The 11,359-nt window shown below is 36.2% G+C and overlaps 2 non-coding genes across 2 annotated transcripts; one reads left to right on the forward strand and one right to left on the reverse strand.

Moving 5' to 3' along the window:
• Window positions 1–376: 376 nt before the first annotated feature.
• Window positions 377–482, forward strand: LOC140855903 (small nucleolar RNA R71). The gene has a single exon (XR_012139348.1). It is a non-coding gene; the product is annotated as a small nucleolar RNA R71 (small nucleolar RNA).
• Window positions 483–6,866: 6,384 nt separating this feature from the next.
• Window positions 6,867–6,972, reverse strand: LOC140855907 (small nucleolar RNA R71). The gene has a single exon (XR_012139351.1). It is a non-coding gene; the product is annotated as a small nucleolar RNA R71 (small nucleolar RNA).
• Between the last annotated feature and the right edge of the window lie 4,387 nt (window positions 6,973–11,359).

The raw sequence follows: 11,359 nt of genomic DNA on the forward strand, positions 1-11,359 counted from the left end.
GCGGCTGGGCATTCACTAACAAAATGGTTTGGACTTGCACACAATGCACAAACTTCTTGGATTGGATTAGGTGGAATCGGGGATTGTCCAGTGTTTAGAAGACGATCTAATTTTTGGGACAGTTCATTTACCTTTTGATGGATATCTATGGCATTTCCTACTTCATATATTCCACCTCTTTTTGAGTTTAACATGGGTTTATCTCTAATGGAGGCAGACATATGATTTAATGAATTTTCACTTAAAATTTCAAACAGTTGCCATGCCTCATCCTCACTTTTCAGCATAAATGTCCCACCGCATGATGCATCGACCATTTGTCGATGTCTTTCAGAGAGTCCATCATAAAAACATTGGATTAACTGCCACTTGGGTACAGCATGGTGGGGATATTTTCTAATAAGATCCTTTAATCTTTCTCATGTTTCATGAAACATTTCTCCATCTAATTGGGAAAAACTAGTTATGGCTTTCCTTATTTGATTTGTTTTTTCTATGGGAAAATATTTCTTGAGAAACTCTCCTTGTAGCTGGTCCCAGGTTGATATAGTCATGGAATCCAAAGTATGTAGCCAGTATTTGGCTTTGTCCTTAAGTGAAAAAGGGAATAATTTCAACCTAAGAGCATCATCGGAGAAGTTGTGAATTTTGACAGTTGAGCATATCTCAAGAAATTCTTCAAGATGTTTATAAGGGTCTTCATTACTAAGTCCATAAAATGATGGTAACATTTGGATTATACTGGACTTAATTTCATATTGAGTGGCCTCCACAGGAGGTACTTGAATACAAGGAGAGTAGGTATATGTGGAAGGAGTAAAGTACTCCTTCAATTGCTTGGGTGGATCATTCTCCTGATTTCGGTCCATCTTTTTATGTCTGTAGGCTCTAAAGGTTCTTTCTATTTCTGGATCAAAAGGTTGAATTTCTGGTCGTAACGATCTACGGCCAAGCATACACCTTACAATTATACTGTAGAGCACACACAGAAAATTTTTTTTTTTTTTTAATATATATTTTTATAATAAAGTGAGAAAAGAATGAAGAAAATCTAAAGAGAAGAACCTAAGAACCTTAAATCTATGAAAAGGGAGAAATTAATTAATGTTTAGATGTTAATTGCAATCAACTTAAACAATCATATACTCTCTATCCTAGGGTTAACTTAGATCTAGACAGCTCCTAACTTTCAAGATTGCTTTTGAGCACCCCAAGCTCAAGACTGACTAACTGACTCGGCCAGGTAAGCGTAAGATGTGGGAGGTTCCCTGCTCGTTGCTTTCCTTAGACACCAACTAAGTTGGCCAGGTCAGTCAACGGAACCAATTGAAAACCACTTTCTTTAACCACTTGCCTTAGACACCGAGCAATTAACCAATCCGCACTCGGTTCAACTCTAGAGCTTTCTTATCCTATTGAGCTCGAAATTCCTAGGGTTGACGTCTAGTTGATTTTAAATTAAGGTCTAGGTTATGCAAATGCAAGGGAGTGATTTGTGGGTCAAGGAAGGGTGATCAAATCCCCACCTTATCTGGTTAATGGGTTATTGCCCTTAAGATTAATTATGGAGATGCAATGCAAGGAAACAAGGTGTCCAATCAGGTTAAAAATTTTTATATTTGAGGTTACGCTATTTTAGTTAAGTGTTATGAAATGTCAGTGGTTTTTTTTTTTTATATATATAATTTTATCTTTTTATATATTTTTTTTTAATTTTTTTTTTCTTTAATTCAACCGTGCCAAGATCCCCGGCAACGGCGCCAAAATTTGATGCGTAGTCGTTGATAGCACCAAAAGTAACTCTACTCACTACGTAGGTAGGATGAGTCGAGATCGTATCCTCAGGATCTTGGGCTAAATTGAAATTGCAAGATAAAAGAAAGAAGCGTTGTTTTTGATTTAGAAAATAAATTATCGTAAAATTGAGGTAATTAAAAAATAAAAAGAGCTCGGGAGTTTTGAATTAATTTGCACTAGCAGAGTTGTATCTCTTTTTTAACTAAATAGATGTGATTAATCTTAGGAAAAATACCTGTCTTTCCTCGGCACGCTCCGTACCCGTAGATCACGGCGCGTCTCCGAAAAGTACTAGGTAACCAACTCTTCTTTCCTCGGCACGCCCCGTATCCGTAGATCACGACGCGTCTCCGGAAAGTAAAAGTTGTTCCTAATATTAATCTAACAAGAAAGCATAGATAAAAGCATATGATAGGGAGCAAATAAAGAACTCATGACAATTTAAATAAAAAGCATAATCTTTATTGCATATAAAGAAATACAGGAAAGTTTAGAACAATAAACCATCTCTGTGTCGTTACAAAATTTCTTCTCCACTCCCGAGACTGCTAGCCTAGCTGCTCATGAAGTAGTCCCTTTCTGTTCCTCTATGCAAGGCTTTAGAAGAATTTCTGGGCTCCCCCTTCAATGAGAGTACAAAAGTCTTTTTATAGGTGTTAGGAGGGAGGAGTTTTACATGATTTTTCGATGTGGGACTAAAAAAATACAAATCTTTCAAAACATTTCTAAATATTATTTTTTTCCTTATTTTGAACTTGTCTGCAGTGCGCCCACACCCGCGAGATGCTGCACCCGTGCCCGCATCAGCGCCCGTCCCGCATCCACGCCCGTCCCCGCACGTCCACGCCCGTCCCCGCGCGTCCACACCGCATCCCGCGCGTCCACGCCGCGTCCCGCGCGCGGGTGTTCACGCGCCAAAGAATTTACGCGCGCCAAAGCATTTGAATCACGTGAAACCGCCCAGATCAAATTCACGTGAATCCTTTTTCTTATATTCCAAAAAGAAACAAAAGTTCCATCATAATGACATCTATATCTTTTTTGGATTCCTTGCATAGTATCTTCATTTTCTATAATACCGGATGCGTCTTTCTTTTATTTTAATTTTATTTTAAGTCCAATTTTCTTCAAACTTGAGTCTTTTTGATCTATGAATCGGACTCTTTGTATCGCGATCACCTTTCCTGTAAAACATAGAAAGAAACATCAAATTCTTAATAAATAAGATAAATTAAATATAATTTTTTAATTTAAAATACTTAAATTAAGTGTTTATCAGATACTCATCCAATTTGACACATGCAAGCATGGCATTTTCTAAAAAGATGCCATGCTACTATTTTCCAGTTGCTATATATGATAAGTGGCCCAAATTGGCAAAAAATAGTTAAAGCATTTTTTGAAAAAGAAAGAAAAATTAAACATCTAATTCATAAGTAGGTGAAATTGATATTAAAGGCCAACACAATATCAAAGATTAAATAAGTGAACTAAGCCAATCAGGCATGCAAAGGCTGGTTATAGAATTAATGATGCTCACAGAAAACAGAAATAAAACTCCAGTAGCACTTGAACATAAGAATGGAGGAGAAAAGTATTTAATGATGCTCAAATTTGGCTGTATAAATGCAGATTCTTTTATAAACAAAATCATATGGCCCTATCTGATTCTGAGAAATTCTCAACAAGCATCATAGGATATATTATTCAGTTCCAAAAATTGAATATTCTAATGGTCCAGTATGGTGAGGCATGGAGAATAATTTAATCAAAAAGTTGGAGATTGCAAAACATGAAAGAATCTAGCACAAAGTTTTTAAGAACTTTGAGATGACAATCGCATGCTTTGGTGCTATGAAACTCGAAAAACAAGTTAAGAAAGTACAGTGAAAGGTCATTAAGCCAAACATGCACAGGTATAAGAGTCGAAGACATACTTTGCTCCATAATTTTTTTTGCGCTTCTTGTCTCATTTCATTTATCTATGAAATGTGATGTAGCTTGCCACTGTTTTGCCCCACAGAAAGGAACTAAGAGAATGAAATAGTGCATGAAACGGCACTATGGATTGCACGTGTAAATGTAACTACAAACTCCATATGCTACACAGTGTAGAACACATGCATAGGAATGAAAGTATACACATGGAAAGCAAACTGAATATATCTTATGCTATTAAATTTAGAAGTAGTGCACTAACTTTCGATAATGATTAAAAAAATACTACTGTATCCATAATAATACAGGAGAAGTGATGAATACTTAATTTAGAATGTTAGAGGCACTAAATATTGTAATCATTAATGTTATTTTACTAAGAATTTAATGCTATCTAGTCTATTTTGCAGGTAATTGGGAGTTTGGATTCATACGATTCAATTTGGACTCAAATTGGTTCAGATTTGAGTGAACCAAGCAATCAACTCTTATTTCAATGTGAACGCAACTTAAAGATCAAGGGTCAAGAAGCAACCTCTCCAATCAAAGGCCCAGATTAAAAGATAAATGGAACTAAGTATGAACACGACTTATTGATCAACGGAGGAGAATCAATATGAAGATCCAAGGGTCCTTATTCACACTCCCATCTTTCTTTTCATGAAACCCTAGCCTCCTCACTCTATAAATAGAGCTCCAAGACCTCCCTTTTATTCAATCAAGCCAATGCCTAAATTCTCTTCAAGCTTCTCTCTTTCTCTTTCCCTCTTTCTCTTCTTCATAAGTCTAGGGGAGGTACTAACCCTAGCACAACATATTCCTCCATAGATCTCTTTTCTACATCCCATCAAATCTTGGAGAGGTTCTAATCCTAGTATCGCTATCCTTTTTCTATTACATATCCGCTTCCATCAACCTTTCTTTCTTGGAGTTCCTGTACCAAGCCTTCCAGCCATCCTATCGCTGTCTGCATGGAAGAAGATGAAGGATTCAAAGAGACACATCCATCATCGGGCACAGCAAGAAGATCAACTTAGTTTAGTTGTCTTGTATCGTAATTTTATTTCTTTTCTTTATGTATGCTTCTTTATTAGATTAATGAAAAATAATTTTATTTTTCATGTTTCTTTCTTAATTTTTTTTATAATTTATTATTTTTTTTTACGTTTTCAAAATAATCAACTAAGATCTCTGCGGATACGATCCCGACTCATCCTATCTACATAGTAGTGAGTAGGGTTAATTTTGATATGCTATGACACGCATCAAATTTTGGCATCGTTGCCGCAGATTTTGGCACGATTGTTTTGAAAAAAAATTTAAATAAAAAAATCTATAAAATCTATAAAAAAATATTTTACTACTTTCTAGATTTTTATTTCTTACTTTAGATTGCTTGATTGCCTTTTATGTATTCTTTTTCAAAATTTCTGCTCATATTACTCTTCGTATGTGGTAGATTTACTATTTTATATTTAGATTTCTTTATTTGCATGCATAAAAATATTTTTTACTTTCTATAACCTAGCAATTTACTGCTTTCTATAGATTAGAATAATTTACTATTTTATATAATTAGTGATTTTCTACTTTAAAGTAGATTAGATTCTCAGCCTTTTATTTGGATTACGTAGTTATCTTTTATTCTTAACTTTGAGATTACCTTATTTGCAAAGTTAAGTAGTTACTTTATTTATTATTGTCTAATATTTTAGTGATTTATTACTTTCTATAGTTTAGAATAATTTATTATCCTACAAGTAGATTTGATTTATTGCTTTATTTGTAGAATACCTACTTGCCTTTTAATCTGAGTATGATTTACTTTCCATTTAGTTAGATTCACTTGATCTTCTAATATCTAATTAACCTAATTTAAAATTTTATTTTTTATTTTATTCTTGCTAAAAAATAATATAATATAAAAGGAATACAACAATAATACATAATACTTGACTAATATAAATAAATCAATTAAATTTTAAGATCTACTTAACATGTTTGGAAATCTTTTTCTTTTGCATTGCATATTTTCATAAAAAAAAATCTTAAGGGCAAAACCCTAATCAACATAAAGTGAGGATTTTATTACCCTTCTTTGGCCCACAAATCACCACCTTACAATTACATTGATCTAAATTTTTAATTTAAAATCGATTAGACGTTGACCCTTAAGGATCCTCGAGCTCAGTAGGACAAGAAACCCTAAAAGTCAGATCGGATTCAGGTTAGTCAGTTTAACTGGTGTCTAGAAAAGTGGTTCCGAGATTACGTCCTGAAGGAAGATGGTTCATTAATTGATTCCGTTCACTAACCTGGCCAACATAGTTGGTGTCTAAGGAAAGCAACGGAGAGACCCCCACCAACCTTACACTTACCTGGCCAGTTAAGCGGCCAGTCTGCTACTTGGAGTGCTTGAATGTGATTTTGACAGTTAGAAGCTGTCTAGATCTAAGATAACCCATAGATAGGATTGATTGAACTACTTGATTGTTGACTAAAAATATCAAATCTAATTAATTCTTCTCTATCTTCTTAGCATTAGAACTCCTTAGGTTCTCTTCTTTAGAATTCTTTGCCCTCCTCCTACTCTCCTCTTCTCTTTCAAAAAAAAAAGACTTATTGAAATTAAAACTCGATGAGATCTTTTGGGTGCATGCTAGGACGCCGATCATTACAACCTGATTTACACCTATTAGACCTAGAGCTAGAAAAAATGATTCGAATAAACCAAATCAAAACCATAGATCCAAAATAAGAGACTGACCCACTACGACAATTGAGAGAGTATTTTACTCTCTCATCTTACACTTACTCGTCATGTATCCAGCCTCCTCCTATGGAGGCAGCACAATACGAAATCAAGTCCAGCATTATTCAAATGCTTCCATCATTCTATGGACTGATGAATGAGAATTCGTATAAATACTTGGACGAATTTCTTGAGATATGCTCCACAGTAAAAATTCAAAACTTCTCCGATGATGCCCTCAGGTTGAAACTGTTTTCTTTTTCACTTAAGGACAAAACTAAGCATTGGTTAAACTCTCTAGATTCCATAATCATTTCAACTTGGAACCATCTTCAGAGAGAATTTCTCAAAAAATACTTTCCAATTAGAAAAATAAATCAAATTATAAAAGCCATCACTAGTTTTTCCCAATTGGATGGTGAACTTTTTCATGAGACATGGGAAAGATTAAGAGATCTTATTCGAAAATGCCCCCACCACGCTGTCTCCAAATGGCAACTTATTCAGTGTTTCTACGATGGTCTATCGGAGAAACATCGATAAATGATCGATGCATCGTGTGGTGGGACATTCATGCTAAAGAGTGAGGACGAGGCTTGACAGCTCTTTGAAACACTTAGTGAGAACTCCCTACATCACATGTCTGCCACCTCTAGAGAATAACCCATGTCTCAACAGAAAAGAGGTGGAATCTATCAGATTGAAAATGTTATAGATATCCATAGTAAGGTAGATGAGTTATCCCAAAAATTAGACCGTCTTTTGAATACCGGACACTATTCGATTCTACCTAATCCAGTGCAAGATGTTTGCGCATTGTGTGCAAGCCCGACTCATTTTGTTAGTGAATATCTAATCGACCTCAATTTTCTGAATTTGTGCATGAGCAGGTCCAGCAAGCTCAAGCTCAACAAGCTCGTAGATTAGGAAATGATCCATATTCGAACACTTATAACCCCGATTGGAGAAACCATCCAAATTTTTTTTGAAGATCACAGCCAGTGGTTGGCCCTGTTGTACTTAGACTAAATTATTAGGATCCGACATATAGGCATGGACCATACCACCAGTTTCAAAATACTCCTCAATCATCTATCACTGGTCACAGCTCAGCTTTTGAGGATAAGGTTCTAAAAGCGCTAGAATGATTAGAAGTCAACACCCAGACCCTTAACTCCCATACACAATCCATTGCTAAGCTAGAGATCTAAATAGATCAACTAGCAACCGCACTCAGTAGGAGGAAGGAGAAAAATTATCTAGCCAATCTGAGAGCAATCTAAGAGGACAATTCATGATTGAGAGCTCCAATACTCTAGATATCTTTTCTAAACATGCCAAATCAATCATGACTCTCAAAAATGAGAAGGTCATTGAACACACAAGTAAAATCAATGAGACCAACTCTAGACCTCTGACTAAGTCCAAATCACCTAAGAGCAAGGAGGACACAAAAGTAGAAAAGGGACCAACTGCATCAGAATCACTTTACTTGTCTAAAGCCCCATTTTTGAGTGCCCTAAAAGCCCCCACTCTTGTGGATAAGAAAGGAGGAAGACTTGATGAGATGTTGGAATTATTTAAGCAAATCCAAATTAATCTCTTCCTTCTAGATGCAATCAAATAGGTCCCAGCTTACGCAAAATTTTTGAAAAAATTATGCACCCAGAAACGTAAATCTCGATCACAACTCTCGAAGAAAGTATGCCTCACCGAAAAAGCTAGTTCTGTATTTCAGCATGCTACCCCTACAAAGCTTAAAGATCCAGGTACCCCTATCATTTCTTGCATTATAGGAGACCTTCACATCGAACAAGCTCTTCTAGATCTAGGGACAAGTGTGAACCTTTTACCTAGCTCGATTTATGAACTTTTTGGATTCGAAGAATTGAAACCCACATCGGTCACTCTACAGTTAGCTGATAGATCAATTAAGACACCACGTGGGATGATCGAGGATGTTTTGGTCAAGGTAGATGAGTCCTATTTTTCAGTTAATTTTTTAGTCCTTGACATGGAACTGAGTGGCAATCCAAGGCAAATTTTTATTATCTTAGGCAGACCTTCCTAGCTACGGCAAATACATGCATCAATTGTAGGACAGGAGTCATGGACGTATCATTTGGGAGTAAGAAACTGAGATTAAATATATTTAGTGCATCCCAGAGACCATCAATGGATAGTTGCTTCGAGATAGATACATTCGAGGATATTATAGAGGAAGCAACATCAATAATTTTTGCACATGATTTTTGAGACACCTATTTGACGTACTTTGGAGTGGACGACTATAATATGAAGGGAGGTAGTAAAGAAGTAAACATTTTAGTTGATACATCAGGTGATGAAACTACTCTCCATTGGACAATCAAGTATGAGCCATTGCCTGTATTAGCTAATACACCCACAGCCCCATCATTAGAATCACCACCTGTACTAGAATTAAAGCCACTTCCGGCCACACTTAAGTATACATTTCTATGACCTAATGACACCCTTCCAGTGATCATTGCATCAGACTTGACCCTGGATCAAGAAGCATAATTGGTTGATGTTCTGAAGAAAAATAAAGAGGCTATCAGCTGGTCCATTGTCGATCTAAAAAGAATTGACCCCTCCATCTGTATGCACCATATTCATTGCGAGGCAGATGCCAAACCCCATTGAAACATGCAAAGGAGACTGAACCCAAATATGCGAAAAGTAGTGAAGAAAGAGGTGGTAAAATGGTTAGACGCTGGAATCATCTACCCCATATCCGATAGTAAATGGGTCAGCCCTACTCAAGTAGTACCTAAAAAAGCAGATATTACTGTGGTGAAGAATGAAGAAGGTGAATTGCTTCCCACTCGCACACCATCTGGTTGGTGAGTATGCATTGACTATAGAAAACTCAATGCCGTTACTAGAAAGAATCAATTTTCATTACCCTTCGTCGATCAAATCCTAGAACGGCTAGCAGGTCAATATTTTTTTTGTTTCCTAAATGGTTATTCGAGGTACAATCAAATACTTGTATTTTTGGATGACCAAGAGAAGACCACCTTCACTTGCCCCTACGGCACTTTCGCTTTTTGACGTACGCCATTTGGACTCTGCAATGCACCCGCTACATTTCAACGGTGCATTTTGATCATTTTTTTGGATATGGTGGATAAATATCTCGAAGTATTTATGGATAATTTCTTTGTATTTGGAACCACTTTTGAGGATTGTTTTCATAACCTCTCCAAAGTCCTTAAGCACTACACGAAGACAAATTTGGTTTTAAGTTGGAAAAAGAGCTATTTCATGGTTCGAGAAGAAATCATATTAGGACATATTATTTTCGAAAGAGGGATTGAGGTAGATAAAGCAAAAATTGAGGTTATCTCAAAACTACCATCCCCCACTTCGATTCGATAAATACGATCTTTCTTAGGTCATGCTGGATTTTACAGACGCTTCATTAAAAATTTTAGCAAAATATCGAGATTCTTGTGCAATCTATTGGCCAAGGATACACCATTTGTCTTTAATGAAGAATGTCTACAAGCCTTCTACACGTTACGAACAGCCCTGACAACAGCACCTATAATAAAACCTCCTGATTGATCCTTCCTATTTGAAATCATGTGTGACGCTTCTGATTTTGCAATAGGGGCCATCTTAGGTCAAAGAATCAATAAGGAGCCACATGTGATCTATTATGCTAGCAAAATTTTATCCGATGCTCAATTGAACTACACTACGACAGAAAAAGAGCTATTAGCGGTGGTATTTATCCTTGATAAATTTCGTTCATATCTGTTATGGTCTAAGGTTCTAGTATATTCTGATCACGCGACTTTGAAACATCTGCTCTCAAAGAAAGATACTAAACAACGATTGATCAGATTGATCCTTCTGCTTCAAAAATTCGATCTAGAAATTCGAGACAAGAAGGGTTCCGAAAATATGGTCGCTGATCACATTTCTAGAATTTTAGTTGATCATACGATGGGTACAGATGAAGTCAAGGAGAAATTTTCTGACGAACAACTTTTTGTAACATCCTCTGATCAAATCCCAGGTTTGCCCACATATTAACTACTTGGCAACAGGGCAAGTTCCTCTCCATTGGATAAAATAGGAGAAGGATCGATTCTTCTCATAGGTCAAATATTATTATTGGGAGGAACCCGAATTATTCAAATATTGTCATGACCAAGTGATTCGACGCTGTGTCCCTGAGGGTGAGTATCAAAGTATACTTACATTTCGTCACTCTCATGCATGTAGGGGACATTTCAATGGAAAGAAAATGGCCGCAAAAGTGTTACAAAGTAAATTTTACTGACCGACATTATTTAAGGATGCACATAAATTTTACCTTGAGTGCTTGCGCTGTCAGCAAACGAAAATATTTTTAGAAAAAACATGATTTCCCTATCTCCCATCTTAGTCGTGGAAGTTTTTGATGTTTGGAGAATTGATTTTATAGACTCCTTTCCTCATTATATGGATATGAATATATTTTAGTTGTGGTAGATTACGTATCTAAATGGGTTGAGGCTATGACAACCAGAACGAATGATCACAAGGTGGTAATCAAATTCATCCAATAGAATATCTTAAGTCGATTTGGTTACCCAAGAGCCATTATTAGTGATGGAGGTACACACTTCACGAATAGGCACTTTGAAAGTTTAATGAAGAAATATGGAATCACTCACAAAGTTGCCACACCATATCACCCCCAAACTAGTTGCCAAGTGGAAGTCTCCAACAGGAAGATCAAACGAATTCTTGAGAAGACAATTAGACCTGATCAAAAAGATTGATCTGGATGATTAGACGATGCATTATGAGCCTACCATACTACATACAGGACTCCGATAGAAATATCTTCTT

Source organism: Elaeis guineensis, chromosome 2 (genome assembly GCF_000442705.2).
Source record: "Elaeis guineensis isolate ETL-2024a chromosome 2, EG11, whole genome shotgun sequence".
NCBI lineage: Eukaryota > Viridiplantae > Streptophyta > Magnoliopsida > Arecales > Arecaceae > Elaeis > Elaeis guineensis.